The sequence below is a fragment of the Abramis brama genome, assembly GCF_963993115.1.
Source record: "Abramis brama genome assembly, chromosome: 4".
Lineage (NCBI taxonomy): Eukaryota > Metazoa > Chordata > Actinopteri > Cypriniformes > Leuciscidae > Abramis > Abramis brama.
In genome coordinates, this window is record NC_139966.1 from 36,248,542 (window position 1) to 36,260,742 (window position 12,201).

General features: G+C 35.0%; 1 protein-coding gene across 1 annotated transcript in view; it reads right to left on the reverse strand.

The window, feature by feature from the left end:
• The window catches only part of tafa5a (TAFA chemokine like family member 5a), a 145,994-nt gene that overhangs the window by 99,805 nt on the left and 33,988 nt on the right, over nucleotides 1-12,201 (reverse strand). The window lies entirely within an intron of this gene.

A 12,201-nucleotide genomic window follows, 5' to 3' on the forward strand; every position in this document is an offset into this window, starting at 1 on the left:
CACCATGACATCAAACTTGAAGTTTCATGGCTTATAGAGTCTTTTGAGGGCATCGGTACGTGGGTCAATTTCGGAAAAATGTCCCGTTCGTGTACTGTGGGTCCCCATGACTTACTAATAATATTTAGCAGGATACACCTCGCATTGTTGCCATTGTAAAAAAAAAGAATTATGTTTAGTATAACTGGCACCCACATTTGGCTATTTTTTATTATGTAATCCCAATTTAAGACAATATTTCTTAAATATATATTTTTTTTCATCTGAATAATTGGCAATTTTAATGTTGCCAAAAATTCATGTTAAAAAAAAAAAAAAAAAAAAAAAAAAAAATTATATATATATATATATATATATATATATATATATATATATATATATATATATATATATATATATATATATTCAAAATTGCTTTAATCACATGACTGTAAACAAAACAATATTGCCAAAGCTTGGAATACATAGAATAATAATAAAAAACATCAAAATAATAGAAGAAAATATAATAACATAACTAAAATTTAAATAAACAGTGTAACAAATTAGAACATGTGTGAACTTTTGATACCACAGTGTTTATATATACACATTTTGGCTCTACACTGAAAAAAAATTATTCGTTGAATGTAATCAATTTTTTTTATCGTAAGTGGTTGCACACAATTGATTTTAGCTACATTTAAACAAATGCATTAAGTTGAACTTAATCAATTTTAGTTCAACTTAATGCATTTGTTTAAATGTAGCTAAAATCAATATTTTTTTTCAGTGTATTTAGTGTGCAATAGGCTACAAATGATCTTTCAAGGCATTTTTCCCACAACCGAATAATTTGCAATAAGCATGTCCCCATTCATCACAGCTAAAGAAAATGATTATATATATATGATATCTATAATTACTCACACACACCTCACAGCAAGAAAGTCCCTGATTTGGATTTTTAGCTGACTCTGGAAGCCTTTCAGTGGTGTTTGAATGTATATATATATATATGTTCAATTCAAATTCAAATTAAAAAAACTTTATTATCTATCAACCAGTGATAGAAATTTGTCTTAGGTTAAAAGGCTCACAATATACACAATACAATCACACACATCACAAAAAGCAATTAATGCAAAGAAAATACAGTACAAATATGAAAATAAAGAAAGGCTTAAATACAATATACTAATAAAACTTTTTGGTCTTTTGGGATGGTCTTTTGGTCTAGACACGCAAAAGTATCAACACTTCCCAAATAACAAATAATCACTATTAAGGCGTACATAAAAAACACTCATAAATTATCAAGAGTCTTGGACCACTCACAAGTCAATTGTTTGCAGTCTAAACAGATCTTTCTCATTGCTTTCACAATTTCTCAAAGACAAAGAAACACTTAACAATATTAATGCCTTTTGAATACTGCAGATGCAAAAAATTAGGAGAAAAAAATGTGTTCTAAAATTTGTCTCCATCTGTGCATGCATGATTTTTCTCAACAATAAGACAGAATGTAGCAGTACATTGTTATATTACTGCAATTACAAACTGCAATAATAATTTCACATAAATATATGACCGTAGTCCCCAAAAGTAAAAATATAAATCAGCAAGTTTGGTTCTGACGGCATGATGCAACAATGCATTTAAATAATGAACATCTATATCCTGGCTTGGGAAACAGTCCACAAAAATTGAAGAATTGTATTGTAAATTAAATTATTCGAAATGTGGAGTGTGTATATGAAGACATTAACTGTGATGAGATGATTGACAGGCCAGTTCAGGAACGTATCATTGCGACAGCCTGGTCAGTGTTTCCCAAAAGCATCATAAGCCCAAGTTAATCGTAGAGACCATTGGTGGCAATTGTTCTACGATCAACTTAGGCTTACATTGCTTTTGGGAAACACAGCCCTGGTCCATTATGCAAGACACAATTAGGACATGGTAGTTTACACCAAAACTTGCCTATACTCTTCTCTACACTCAAAAATACAAAGGCCTACTTTTTCTTCACAAAAAATAGCATACTTTTAGGGAACGAAGTGGAACTCAGCATGAACTCAACTTTATGGTCGTGATTTACTACATAAATGGGAAACCTAAACTATATAGAGTGAGAAGTAAGAAAAAAACAAAAACAACATTAGCAAGTTGGTAGAGTTGCATTCTGCATATTTTTTTCACAACACTGATGCATCAAAATCTCAGTGTTGTCAATACTGCTGTCTGTGCAGCTAATTTGAAGCCAATTATCAGCTTTCGCCAGTGTTTACAATGGGGGCGTCCGTTTTTAATTTCTCTGCAGCGCCTGTAACACACTCTCCCATTGTGATCCATCAATCAGCTGGATGGCAATTAAAGGAGATCTGTCCACGAATGGCTGCACGAGGCAAGCAGAGCAGGTGCATCACCTTAAGGATGATGATGACATACACATTGCCAATGAACAGTCCTTGGTCGCGTTACTCAAAGAGCACCTGTCACTTATATTGACACGCTCCTGCTGTTTCAGCACAAGCGTGCCTTTGGGAACTACTTGATAGTGGTCAAAGGGTCTGAGATGTCCACAAAGATGAGAGCTGAATTTAAGAGGCTGTTTACTCACAATGCTGGCACTTTTAAAAATCTCTTTCTGGCATGGTGCACTGTGTGTTTCTCTGTAGAACTGCCCTCAGAAAAAATGTGTTTTATTGATTTTTCACCCATTTAATTTTTTAGTGAGTAAACTTGCAACATACATTTTAAAGCGTCTATAGGGCCCTATTTTAACGATCTAAGCGCATGGTCTAAAGTGCACAGCACAATTGCACTTGTAGGTCGTGTCCGAATCCACTTTTGCTAGTTTAATGATGGGAAAAATGGTCGGCACACCCGGCGCATGGTTTAAAAGGGTTGTCCCTATTCTCTTAATGAGTAATGGGTGTGTTTTGGGCGTAATGTGCAATAAACCAATTAGAGTCTCATCTCCAATTCCCTTTAAAAGCAAGTTGCGCTCGCGCCATGGCGGATTCGCTATTTACATGGCAGAATTTGCAAGCGGAAAAACTGAACGCTTCTCTAGCGAGGAAACAGATCTGCTCATGTGCGAGGTTAAAGCACACAAGCAGACCATCTTACGGGACAAGCCGGATTTCACCATATCTTTATGTACACAATAATAATCTTTTACATTGTAATCCTTTTATTTTTAATATTTGGCATGTTTGTGTGCTGCTGCGCGAGTTTGTAATAAGCAGAGTGAATGCGTGTTGTGAACCCGCCTATAGGCGCATATTACTAATGGGCCCTTTTAAATAACAAAAAAATACTGCACCATTGACTTTAGACCAGGTTTCAGTTGGTCTATTTCAATTGCCTCAAAATAGCAACGCGCCTGAACACACCTCTTTTCAGACCAGCACACCCATGGGCGCACAGATGGGCGCAAATGTATTTGCTGTTTAAACAAAATGGCGCAGGATGTGAAAATGATAATTGCATCAGGCTGAAACTAGCAAAAAAACACTTGCGTCGCGCCTGGCGCTGCATTGCACTGCATAATTTATTTCGACAGTATGTTATAAGCAATTGCAAAACATGTTTGTTGCCTAGAAGCAACATATAGTGACAGTTGAATTGGGTATGAATTGTATTATTGTAATTATTTTTTGCATTATTCATTAAATGTGTATGTAACCCCTCCAGTTCTACTCGCACTGCTCCAAGCAGGATTTAAACCAGCGTTTCCAGCATGGGAGGCGGGCGCGCTCACAAGGACTCTAAAGACTGCAGCCTCCAACATCAGTTGCTCTTGAGTACACCATGTTTCTAAATCAATGTCTTTGTTGATCCTGGAACAATATTCCAATCAACCAATCAGATTTGAGGAACAAGTTTACAGTTTATGTCAAGTTTATGCTTACAACCAGGTTTAGATGCTTCTACATCAGTGTTATTCGCCTATCATTTCCCTCTTATTTTAGGGATAACTTAAGGTTAGGGTTAGGTTTAATGGTATGTATAGAATTAGAACTACATTTCTGGACAGAAATGATGTTCCAGGATCAACAAAATATGTTAATTCAGGAGCAAGTCTTACTTGACAAAATCACTAGCTGGCCTCCATTGCATGTACATATTTAGTATTTACTAGAGGTGTAACAATACCCTCATGTCACGATTCGATACATATCAAGATACTGAACTCATGATATGATATTATTGTGATACTCCAAGACATATGGTAAAAGGTTAACAAGGTGGCTTGGGGCTGATAACCCAATGCACATGACAAGGATGACACCAGAATAAAAATATGTAATTTAATGTAATTAATGTAATTATTCCATACACATATTGTCACTATCCACGATACATATTGTTGTATTTTTGTATTGTGATATATTGTGACACGATATATTGTTACACCCCTATTATTTACTTAATATTTAAGTAAAATAAAAGTAAATAAAAAATGTAGGAAGGGCCCAGTTTTATTAGTTCTATTAGTGCTTATCGTTGAACTTGTAGTGCTTGTCACTGAAGTATATTAACCAACGACATAAATCAAAATGGCTTGTCTCAAACAACGTACGTATCATTCTCGAAATGTGAGAACAACTGCAAAAACTATTTACTTTGGTATCTTCCAATACCAATTTTTCGGTAACACTTTACAATAAGGTTTGTTAGTAAACATTAATTAACTACATTACTTAACATTAAAGGAGAACTCCGGTCAATTTTAACATTGAGCTCATTTTTTGGTAAATTTGGAGTGCTGTCAATACAGAGAACAACGACAAAAATCGGTGTTGCCTACACCGTGTTATCCTCTTTTTAAAATTTGCACACTGTTGACTTCAATGGGGCAAGTTTTAAAACTGCTTTTAGCCTCTTAACATCCTTGATGTGTCATTACAAGTGCCCAGCCATGTTAGATGATTCCTTCAGAGTGAACACGGGTGAATCTGACTGCAGTAGATGTGAAAGATATGAATAAAAGTGATGTTAATTCAGCCAGCACACACCTGTATTTACATCCTGTTTTCAGTTGAAGTCCACAGTAGTTGATTGTCGAGTTCACGCGCATAGGTTTAGTTACCTATGATCACGCGCGTGAACTCGACAATCTTCGACAATCTCTTTCGGACTTTCGACCAAAAACAGGATGTAAATACAGGTATGTGCGCTGGTTGAATTATCATCACTTTTATTCATATCTTTCACATCTACTGCAGTCAGATTCACCCGTGTTCACTCTGAAGGAATCATCTAACATGGCTGGGCACTTGTAATGACACATCAAGGATGTTAAAGGTCCCATATTATGCCCCTTTTCACAAGATGTAAAATAAGTCTCTGATGTCCCCAGAGTGTGTATGTGAAGTTTCAGCTCAAAATACCCAACAGATCATTTTTTACAGCATGTTTAAATTGTCATTTTTTGGGGCTCAGAAAAACGCGCTGTTTTAGTGTGTGCCCTTTAAATGCAAATAAGCTACTGCTGGACGACCCAGGGGGCGGGGCTTCATGAGCTCGCGCTCAGTCTCTCAGGACAATTTCATCTCACGGAATGATGATAATATCAGAAACTCTCAGTAACGGTGTTCATTTCGAGTCGGACAATAATGCCTACAGAGTCAGAGTGCTGTATAGAGATGGAACAGGTATAGTTTAGTAGTTTAATTACGGTTATTATAACGTATTTGTCATCTGCTTGTATGTATCCATTATTTATTATATTAATAGCTTACAAGTCTGCTGTTGAATGATGATCAAACATATACTGATGAGTTTAATAAAGTTTATTGTACATCACACAAAAGATGAAGCGTCAGTTTTACTTCAGAAAATCACCGTAAGAGCTGAGTAAACACAGTAAGTTATAAGAAGTGCGCAAGTACATAAACGAATTTCGGTAGAGTTGAGGGAGCATTCCTGTGGGTGGAGGTTAGTCAAAAAAACTGTTCTACTGACATCATTAAAGAAGGAAGTAGAGGGATGTAGTCCAAACGGGCCGTTCGATGTAGGCTACTTCTGTTAAATAAAATATCTCGTTTGGCATTGAACTTTGAGCTTTATAATTTTACAGATATTATTTATACTCTAACAACAACATTACACACTAACTAAAGTTTGAAACATGGGATCACAAAGAACGGGACCTTTAAGAGGCTAAAAGCAGGTTTAAAACTTGCCCCATTGAAGTCAACAGGGTGCAAATTTTAAAAAGAGGATAACACGGTGTAGGCAACACCGATTTTTGTCGTTGTTCTCTGTATTGACAGCACTCCAAATTTACAAAAAAATGAGCTCAATGTTAAAATTGACCGGAGTTCTCCTTTAACTAATAATGAACTGCACTTATACAGCATTTGTTAATCTTTGGTAATGTTCATTTCAACATTTACTAATACTTTATTAAAATCGTGTTAACATTAGTTAATGCACTGTGAACTATGAACAAACAATGAATAGCTTTATTATTATCAACTAACGTTAACAAAGATGAACAAAAACAGTTAATACATTAACTATTGTTTAATAAATGAACCTTATATTGCAAAGTGTTACAAATTTTTCTTGGTGTCTTCTCTATCTTCTTTATCAGGTTTGTTTGGCAAATGTTCCCCCATGTTATCTTTACTTTAAAGCACACATTTTTTTCATTGTGTCTTGACAATATTGAAATGATCACACCATTGATGACATGAGTAATGCTGAAGTCTTGAAATAGGTTTATGTTATCATCTAAGCTGAAAAATGACAGAGTCTAGGAGATGATTATCAGCCAATTCTGATCAACGACCAACCGATCAGAGCTCCCTAACAACTTCAGCACTATTTTTCAACAATCCATTCCAAGGGGAAGGTAATCACTCTGTGTGTGTGTGTGTGTGTGTGTGTGTGTGTGTGTGTGTGAGTGTGTGTGTGTGTGTGTGAACACACCACCAAGAAAACAGGATAGTCTATAAAGCCACTCAATTCCCAAACTGAGCTCAACTATGGAAACAAGGGAACAGCACTGATTTGAATGAAAACGGCTTGCTGCTTTACAAGCATTTCTGTGCATGTTATTTTATAGGATAAGCCAGAAACATAAACATGTTCAGTCAAGAAATTGTATTCTCCCTCAATAGAACTGCTTCCTGCAAATTTATTTCCTCACATTTATTCAGGTCAGCTATGTTTTCAACTCAGATTTTAGCTTTTTAATCAGCTTTAAGCAGCTCCGGTTCTAATGGGTTAAGTAGATGTCATACCAGTGCTTTTTACTCAAACAAATTAAGCATATACATCCTTAATACACAAATACACTATTGTAAATATGAAAACAACACATTTTCATATAATATTCAAGCTCAAATTTTAATAGCTTGATTCAACACCTAACACACTTTAATACTGTACATACAATTGGCTTGTTGCTTAATTATGAGGAAAAAAAGGGGGAAAAGCAGCAATGATAATAATAATAATAATAATAATAATAATATATAAAAAATCTTCTAAATCTGACTAAAATACTTGCAGTTGCTAAACTGTTTAGCAGGTTAAGAGTTGTGCGAGGCGCATGACTCCCAATAGAACAAACCTCTGGTCACATCCATCATTTCCATTTCACAGGTGAGACAAAGATCTCACCTGTTCTCATCCCATTTGTCACCAGTTTTCATGCTGTCATACATGAGTGAATCAGTGTTTGTGTTCCACGCTTCTGCACACTGCCTGATGAATATTCATTAGCCTCTTAAACGCTCAGTCTGTCGACAGCTCATTAACTGCTCAAATAACTTCTGTGTAAAGACCGAATTGCCTGGCTTAAAAATAGACAAAGAAGACTGACGTTGTTCAATCAACCTCTGATGAAAGACACACTCTTCATCAAACACGAAGGTGATATACTGTACAACACAATCCAAAACACTAGAAAACTTAATTATATTGAATTATTTTAATAAGAAACATATAGAAGTGCCATCATGATCAACTTTTGACTACATCATCGTTATCAAAACATACCGAAATTACATTTGTGTTCTTAAAATGAACTGAAATTCAGTTCTGCTACAATGTTATAAAGATTGTTTTTGTATGTCTATTTGCTTTCAGCAATAAAAAGTTAGTTAGAGAAGGGCTGTTTATCTTTTCTTCTAAATTAGAGAGAAAAGAAAAGCATGACAGAAGGCCATGAATTAAAAACTGCGATAGTTATGAGAAAATAAATAATGAGATATATGGTGGAGAGAGAAAACTTCTGGAAAACATGTTAGCGCCATTATAATATACCAACACAGACAAAATTAAAACTAATAAATTCATTATAAGACAAAATTATAAAAAATAAACCTGTAACAAAACAAGAGTTGTCATTTTCTGTCACATATTTTAACAATTCCTGCTCATCTGTAAATCAGATGTAGATTGTCCCAGTATCTAAATTTATTATTCAAGGTTATTATTCAGTTGTTGCGACAGAAATTAGTTTTTCTTTCTTTGTGTGGCCTTGTTGTTGCATCATTCTTCAACTTTGAAGCTGTTAACTCAATGCATCTAATAATACAAGTGCAAATACTCATAGATTTGCATTTCTACAGTCTGGGAATTTTATTCCATATCTTCACTTACTGCTTGTCCTTTTTTAACCCAAACCAAAGCAACATTCATTAGCAATGCAGTGAGCTCTGTTTGTCTAATTAAAGAAAAAAAGTTTCTGCTTGATCTGTTCTCTTACAAGCAGAGTCCCGGTGTATTTTTTGGTTTTAATATTTTAACCCACGGTAGATGGATTCAAATTACAATTACAGACCTGTGAATTTCTCAGACGTTTACACATTTTTCATTTCAAAGTTTAATTGCCCATGATAAAATATATATATATACCCTAACTCTAAACATAACCATCGCAGAAAACGTTATGAATTTTTATATTATAAAAAAATTAAAATAAAAGAATAATAATAATAATAATAATAATAAATACACTTAGTATGATTTAAACTGTTTTAATCATGGGAAGCAAAAAATGTCCAAGAAATTCTTGGAATCTTTTGGATTTTAGTATTGCCATCCTTGTAGAGACATTTTATACCCACATAGAGAGTATCTGAACCAACCAACCACCCACACACACACACGGCCATTTTTATTTTAATTTTATGAAAAAAAATATATATATAGGAACAACTCACGCAAAAAGCACTTACTCTGTACGGCCTTATAATCGTGTTAAGAAGTTATATTTCATCCTAACATGACTATAATTATATTGAAGTATGTTGCATTAATTGTATTAGGCTATATAATCCATATATAATACAATTATTAAATTATGCTTGTAAATTATCCCGCAAGTGTTTAAATATATATTGTTTAAATAGTTGGTGCATCTATGTCCCATATGTCTCAGGTTGTGTTATCATGCATTCAAAGGCCAATCCAGGACTCTCAAAACTGAATTCCAGTGCATGTCAACAACCCTGGACAAAAACACTGAGGCAGGCAAATAAGAGGAAATCTATACTCTATACTGTTAACACTGCACAGAATAAAAGGACAGAGCAATGAGGGTGCATTTATTGAGGACAAAGAGCTACAATATCACCATGCAGACTAAATCAGAATATCAGAATATAGAAAAACAAGAAAATGCATTGATGTGCATGGTAACATACCCTTATCTCCTCTATAGATGGGACAGATTGTTTACCTCAAGAAAGTTATAAATATAGCAACACATACAGCAAGAGGACAAAAATAAGACCAAATAAATGTTTAATTAATGGTAGTGTGAGATAAATCCAAAGAGGATAATACCAGGAGAGAGATATGTTAGCATTCCAATTAATCTCATTGTCAGGTGCTTGACTGGTGCAGGATATGCTAGTATGTGATTTAAAATCTACCATTTTTTGCTCATGGGTCCTCAGGTCAACCTAAAGGTTGTTTTTTTTTTGTTTTTTTCACTATAAATATCTTGCCAGTAATCACTCCTGAGCTGCAGAAAGTTAAGTCATGTCCATTTCAAGTCACGCTTTTGAAAGCCAAACACAAATCACACACAGGAAAACTGAAATAATGAAATGAAATACTTGAACACTTGAAAAAAAAAAAAAAATCAAAATAATAATAGTCAATTCAAATTTATATGTATGGCACTTTTTACATAATGTTTTTTTACAGTAATATAATACACTGCCTGGCCAAAAAATAAAAAAATAAATAATTGCTGTTTGGATTTAAATAGGCCAATGCTTAAGAGTCTATGATTTGGTCATTACAGCATTGATTATTATGTTTCTAGCATGCTATATGTTTGGCAACAGTTTTTCTAACCCTAATTGATGGAGCGTGTAGCTTTTCATTTCATAAACAACCATGCGTGAAGATACATCATGGCCATATTCCAGGATGACAATGTCAAAATTCAGCAGCCTCAAATTGTGAAATACAAGATATTGTCCAAAAATGTTGTGATGTTATTTCCATTAAAACATGCATTCATTTTTGGTCAAGATCTTGTATTGATAATGCAAGTGTGTTGTAAAATCTACTCTGTAAAGTCTACTCCAGCACATCCCAAAGACTTTCAAAGACTTTCAGAGGTGCCAATTCATATAACATGCTAGAAACATAATAATCACTGCAATAATTATCCAAAGGGATTAAAAAGCTGCTCACACTGATGAGAGCGAATATGTAAATATGTACAAAATAAACACAAAACAAAAATGACAGCGTTGAGAAACTAGCGAAAGCATCTGATCATAGTGAAGTGGATATGTTTGCACCAGCTCTGCAGTTCAGCGCTCCAGTCAAGTCACTTCATGTTTATTCATATAGTACATTATACTATATGTTACTTTGAAGCAGCAGCATTACAGTATTAAACATGAAAAAACAGTGATAGTGTCACTTTCTATTAGAATTACAACTATATGTTCTACAATAAAGCAGCTCTCCAGTATGGTCATGTTTTTACTAAGGGATGTCTGACCTCAACGGACTGAACAGAAGGAATGAAATTATGTTTTATGTTTTAAGTTCAGGAGGAGCACTTTCAGATAATTAACCTAATCAATACATTAGGAGCACATTCAGTTAATCAACTCAAGTAACAAGATAAGAGGTATACTGTATATACAGCAGACTTACCTCTGCCCCATGATAATTTTCCAGCATCCTTCCACCACCACATCTCCTCACTTCTAAATATTCCTTTCCCAACCTGGAATGGGTGGAGGACTCTGGGTTCGGGAGTACTCTGGGTTGAACTACCTGAAACTATAGGGGCTTTTGCACTGGGTAGTTATAGGAACTTAGTTCTAGGAACTAGCAACCATGGAGTTTGCACCAGGAACTAATGGTTCCCTTAGAAACATTTTCCTGGTTGCGTTCACAACGCCAGTAGGAACTCTGAAGTGGCGTAAGCCACGCTTGTTGTTATGACATTTAATTTGACGGAGCGACAGACCTTTATTTTGGCGGTGCTGAGAACGACAGTCAGAGCCTGAGCTCACAGTGTTTGCATTCTCCGTGTTCATTAGTTTACGATCTGTCTAACAGTCCTGTGTAATACGTTATTAGATAGAACTGTTATACATAGAAAGTAGACAGTATATGAAAAGGTATTAGCGTATGCCGTGTGATTAATGTCTAGTTTTGCTAGCTGAGCAGAAATACATAATCATGTTTGGCTTGGCCCCCTCAAAGTCGCGTTGGATTTTCTCCTTAGCCTAAAGGTTAAGAGGCTCATCTATCACTGTTTTCCATGTTCGTAGAGTTAGTTTCTGGAGTAAATATATAGGATATAATCTGTGTGTTTACACAGCTTTTTTAAAAATGCCGGGTGCTGGTGTTTCGCGTGCGTTCGGCCAATCAGCATACACTAACATCACTGGTAGTTCCTGTAGTGCTGGTTTAGACCCTACTCTGAAGTAGGACCTAAATTAGTTCCTCCAAAAGGAGCTCCTAGAACTGAAATCATTCCTAGTTCCTGCAGTGCGAACATACTTCTGCCAATAGTTCTAGGAACTATGAAAAGGTTTGTGTTAACACGTTTGGACAGGTTTAGGGTAGAGTTTGGCAATAGAGCAATTACCTTTTAGCTAAACCTAACCCTAATTCCCAAACTGCCACAATATGTACAACAACCAGTGTAACCAAAACACAGCAAAATTTGTGTCATCTGTTTCGGATAAGACTGAACGTGCTTTTAACGTC